This window comes from Agrilus planipennis, unplaced genomic scaffold (assembly GCF_000699045.2).
Source record: "Agrilus planipennis isolate EAB-ADULT unplaced genomic scaffold, Apla_2.0 scaffold127, whole genome shotgun sequence".
Lineage (NCBI taxonomy): Eukaryota > Metazoa > Arthropoda > Insecta > Coleoptera > Buprestidae > Agrilus > Agrilus planipennis.
Genome location: NW_020442450.1, coordinates 11,459 through 17,583, shown reverse-complemented (window position 1 = coordinate 17,583; position 6,125 = coordinate 11,459).

The following is a 6,125-nucleotide window of genomic DNA, read 5'->3' as shown; positions in this document are numbered from 1 at the left end:
TTCACAAGCGTTTATTTTTGATGGTCTTCATAAGCGTTTATTTTTGATGCGTTTCTTTATTGGGTAATACTTACCTATCACATTTTCTTAAAATACTATCTTATAGTTGAAACCGTTCAAATTTGTACAGATGGCACGGTTGTCGATAGTGCATACTGTTAACATTTTAATCATGGAAATTCTCCATATCGTAATTTAATATAATAATAACATGCCAGGACGCGCCTTCCCGCTCCAGGACGCGTCGAAGCCGTTACACGGAGCCTGTATCGGCTCTTCAAGCTCAGTGTAAGAAGGGCTTTACGCGGAACATGGATCGTCATTCCACGCGACCGTCTTCGCCTTCAAATAGTGTCAAGGAACGCACTAGGACTCTCCTTTCCACTTCAAGCCGAACCAAACCTATTACGCGGAGCATAGATCGGCATTCTAAGCGTCGTGTAACAGCGATTTTACGCGGAAATTGGAACGGCATTCTACACGCCCGCCGCTGCATTAAAAGAGAGCTAAACTACCTAAAAGATACTACAAATGGCGCAGTAAACGCCATATGTAGCACGATGCTACATTTTAGGATTACGTATGCTCGAATTATTTTAAACTACCTAAAATTCGCCTTCTCGCCTCAGGCCGCTTCGAACCCTTTACATGGAGCGTGGATCGGCACTTCAAGCTCCGCGTAACAAGGGCTTTACACGGAGCGTGGATCGTTATTCCACGTGCCCGTCTTCGCCTTAAAATAGTGCCAAGGAACACACTAGTACTCGCCTTCCCGTACCAAACCGAACCGAACCCATTACGCGGAGCATAGATCGGCATACCAACATCGTGTAACAGCAGCTTTACGCGCAGATTGGATTGGCATTCTACCCTTCCGCCGCTGCATTAAAAAAGAGCTAATAAACTACCTAAAATGCGCCTTCCCGCCTCAGGCCGTGCCGAACCCCTTACACGGTGCGTGGATCGGCACTTTAAGGTCCACGTAACAAGGGCTTTACACGGAGCGTGGATAGTTATTTCACATGCCCGTCTTCGCCTTCAAATAGTGCCAGGGAACGCACTAGGACTCGCCTTCCCGCTCCAAACCGAACCGAACCGCCATTTTATATTTTATGGCCACCATTTCAAATTTATAGAAACAAAATTTAGCCTATAATCATATCGATACGCATCTTATTTATTACAATCCATCCAATAGTTTGAATGTTTCGAGGGAACAAAATTCTACATAGCGACATCGCGACACCACATACTCACCTACTCGTGAATAGCATTAACCCTCTCTATACTGTCGCTCGGTCTAGTAAAAATTACTCTACTTATTGTTGTTAACGATTGTGTAATTTTAGCAAAAATACCAAACCGTCTACGAGAATTTTCAAAACTTCTGACTGGAAAAATAAATCTCTGTCTGTTGCTGAAGTTGAATTAAGGGTGGGAAATTGTTATAACAAGAAAGTGGTAATATATTTTTCATTAAAGGAAGGTCACCGCATTCAATGGGTGTTAGAAGAAGTGTAAAGTTTTAAGAAAAATGAAACGGGCAATTTAATCTTCAAGGTAACAGTACCTGCAATTTCTGGTTTTATCGATAAAATCGTTGTCGATTTAATGGAATTTATACATTATAAAAAAGAATGTTGTCTGTTTAGGTACTTAAGAGGTTCTCTTTGGAATTTTTGCTGACGTAGCAAGGAGTCGATACTAATTCGTCGCTTTATAATATTCAATACGTACATAAATGACCTTCTGACTACAGGTGCGGCAATTGTGTAGACAATACATTCGGGGAATACATGTTCTAGAATATATATTGATTTATTAGAAGGCACTAGCTGTAAGTAGAAGTTAGAAAACAGGAAAAGTACCGCTAACAATACAGTTCTTTCGCTTTCATTAAAGTTTAATCGGGATTCCAAGTGTTCATACATACAGGCACCTCTACCATCAACTGTATAAAAAATTTACGGTAGCTTTAGATTTTTACCATCTTCTTAAAGAGACCACCGAATATATTTATTACTTTATTTGAACTTTTAACAAAAATATCACAACATTAAAGATAATCAATTGGCTTCTTAAATCTAAACGATCGATGGCGAAATAACAAATCAAAACCATTTTTAAGATCTTTGATGCAAAAACGAAAAATTTCGGTGATATTAGACACATTTTGGGTTCGGGTAGTAACAAAGTAGATAATATTTATGTGCAAGGTCTGTTGTGTTCTTTATTACGAAACTGTATTAGACCGATCAACAATTAATCAATACGAGTGATTGAAATTTGACTTGATACTTTATCTTCTAGTAGGTACATTAACTAAGTATGAATGGTGCTCACACTTTTAATTGTTACTGTATGTTCTGCAAGTAACTTTTACTACTGTTAATAAATTGCATCCCTTTAAAATAAGAAACTCTACGTTTGAAGAGGATAAACCCTGCAAACACTGTAGCAGATAAGTGCTCCAATAAGTAAATAAAATGTATGTAGAAAAGGATTAGACCATCTTCGAATCTTATTACGTTCGTGCTGGTATTATAAACATAATCAGATACACTAATGGTTCTCAATAAACCCTCGTGAATCTATGCGCTAATTACTTGTACAATAAAATAACCGTTAATAATACATCTTAATACTCAAAGAATACGAAAGAACTGTCATCATAAGGTCGTCAATCCTAAGACTGGTTGGACACGCACCTTCACTCTTCCTTATTCTGAGCTAATCTTCGTATTTCCCTAAAACAGGAACATCCCACATATTTGTGAACAGTAATCTAATGTAGGTCTACCTCTACTTTTCTTAACTCCTGTTTCTGCTTCTGATATACTCGTACGTCTCTGATGCCTGAGAAGGTGTCCTACCAACCTATGTATCTCGCGTATTTCTTATTGACTTATAGAGTCCTCTGTTGTCCTATTCGTTCTAATGCCTCTTTATTTATAATCTTCTATATCTACTCCAGGCATACTTTAACAATGTTTTTCGGAATTCTGAATTAATTGTAGTTCTTTACTTCTCTACATTACTGTCCAAGCTCTATAACTGCCTGTTGCTCTTTATACAAACTAAGTATCACACTTCTATCTCTGTAACTCATCCCTACATTTTTAAGTATATTTAACATCTTATCCTATTTAACATTGTCAAAACCTTTTTCTTAATCTACGAATCATTTTTACGCACTCTTGCCTTTTTCTATCGTTTTCTCTATTGTCAACCGTAAAGCTAGAATGGCCCTCGCGTTCCTCTATTTCTTCTAAACATCCATCCTTCTCTGTACGATTCTAGTGAAGATTATTGACGCATGGGAAATTAAGCTAATTGTTCCAAAAGAACTGTATTAATAACAAAACATTCCATTAACAATGAGTCACTTAAAAGATTTTTTGTACCCTACAATAAAAATCTTATGCTTGTCATTGTTAATAATGATTATCCTGTGTTTTGTGAGTAATGCCAGGGACCTGGGGTCGATTCCCGGCGAGAGCATCACAGCAGCAACAATGTTTCCTCATTAATTTGAGGTCTTCTATAGCAGTAAAAATTAATTCACTTTAATGTATTGGAAAAATTGTATGTTCACCAATTTTACTTAAGACTCAACATATGCTTCAGAATTTATACCAATATCAAGGATTGTCGAATCATAAATAACATTGGGAACATAAAATTTTTGTCACTTTTGTACTATTTACTATGTTTCACAGCAAATGGACCTTTAACAGTTTATTATTAACTTCATGCTTGATTTCTTGGACATAACTTATTTGAGAAATAATGCGAACAGGTGAACATAAACGTCTGGATGCGATGAATGACTAACGTACCTGCAAATACGGTAAATCAGATAACATTTAACAGGTGAAAAAATTATGACGATTTTCCTTGGAAATATGCATTCGCATGACCATCTTGGCCTTAAAACGCAACCTACTTTTACACCTATACATTTACTTTGTAAGTATGTAAATTGGTACGAATACACAGAAACAACCATACAATAATAATTGTATTTTAATGAAACTTTAATTAATACTGGCAAAAATTTATAGGAGATTATTAACCATATTTCACGTAACCATAATGAAATATGCCAATTTAATTTAATCGAAAGTTATTAATGGAAGACGTTGGTAAACGGAACAATTGGAAAGATAAGTTGCAGTACGTCGACGGGTTACTCGTCTCTAAATATATAAAAAAATAGGAAAATTTAGAATTAAGCTATTTAATAACCTATAATGCGTTTTCCTAAATTGTACCAATCAACTAGTCTTAAGAATAGTTTCAACATTTCCTTTCTATTCATTGTCAATTTAAGAACATGGAATATACAACATTATTCTTCTACTAGTACTTACACTCGGACAAGGATGCACACTGTCACCGCTACTTTTTTGTCTAATACATCGAAGACGTGATCAACATCATTAAAGACAATACAACTGTATCGATAGATATACAGGGGCAAAAGACTTGTATGCTTAGATTTGCAGACGATATAGCAGTATTAGCATCTAGCAAGGAGGAGTTAGAGATAGATTTAAATAAAATGGAAGCGATATTGACGAAACAGTATTGTATGAAAATAAATAAAAGCAAAACAAAAATACTGGTATGCAAGGGAAAAAAAGGAGGAAAAAATAGGACACGAAAGACTAGAAGATGTGGCTGGTTTTAGGTATCTAGGAAGTCAAGTAAGTCATGACGGAAGGAGTAGTAGGTATATAAAGCAGAGGATAGCGCAGAGTCGAGTCGCCTTCAATAAAAAGAAGTCACCTCTATGCTGGCGAACGATTAATTTAGAAATTCTAAAAAGATTGTTAAAGATGTATGTTTGGAGGGCAGCGCTGTGAGAGTGCGAAGTATGGACAGTGGGCGCGGGAAAGAGAAAATGATGGAAGCGTTCGAAATGTGATGTTACAGGCAAATGATGAGGATACCGTGGATAGAGAAGGTTAGAAATGAAGAGATATTAGAAAGAATAGGAGAACAGAGGACTCTATGGAAGTCAATAAAAAAAAGGCGAGATAGGTTGGTAGGACACCTTCTCAAGCATGAAGGTCTAGTCAGGAGTTAAGAGGAATTGAGGTAGACTTAGATTAGATTACTTTTCGCAAATAGTTAAAGATTTGGGATGTTCTAGTTTTAGGGAAATTCGAAGATTGGCTCAAGATGGGAATGGGTGGGGGTGCGTGTCCAACTAATTTCCGAACTGACCTGTGGTAAAAATGAAGATGATGGTGCGTGGTGGTACTTGGGCCAATTTGTATATTTGAGTTTACATTACGGTTAGAACTGTAATAACTAAGTGATGAATATCGAATTAAAATAAATTTAAACCAGGTTTGTAGACTTGTGTGTTACTTCCTTTAGTTAATATTTAGGTACAACCTGCCATCTAACCGTTTGGTATACGTAACTACAGAGACTACAGGTACAATAAACGAACAATGAACTTGCAATATAAATACATATTTTTTATATATATGTATGTGCATGCATGTAAGTGAGTTGAACCATTTCCGTTTGAGACACAATGACAGCACAACTTCCGTTGCGACATAATGAAAAAGAAGAAAGATGTTATGAAACGAAATATTGTTGCTCATAACGGCTGTATACGACATTCCGAACTAGAATACTAATACATCTGATTATTCAATACACGGTATACTTACATGTTTGCATATTGTAGATACTTATACAGCATAAGTATTAGGTTTCAGTAGGCAGGTATATTTATTTATAGTGTGGTATGAGAGTTCTTTTATCTGTTTCGAAAGATGTGATTTTTATTCAACTGAGAACCTTTACCCCACAATAAGAAAGGTACTTTCATGTACTGAAAGTTCTCACCCATGTGCAGACCCACCTTGAAGATTAATCTAACCCGTTAATCAAGAGACAGATTATATCTCCAATATCATCATCATCATAAGGTTGTCAGTCCTAAGACTGGTTGGACATGCACCTACACTTTTTCCTATCCTGAGCGTATATTCGCATTTCCCTAAAACCAGAACAACCCATTTCCGTAACTATTAGCTTAACAGTTACAATCTAATCAAGGTCTATCTCTACCCCTCCTAACTTCCGTTTCTGCCTCTGAA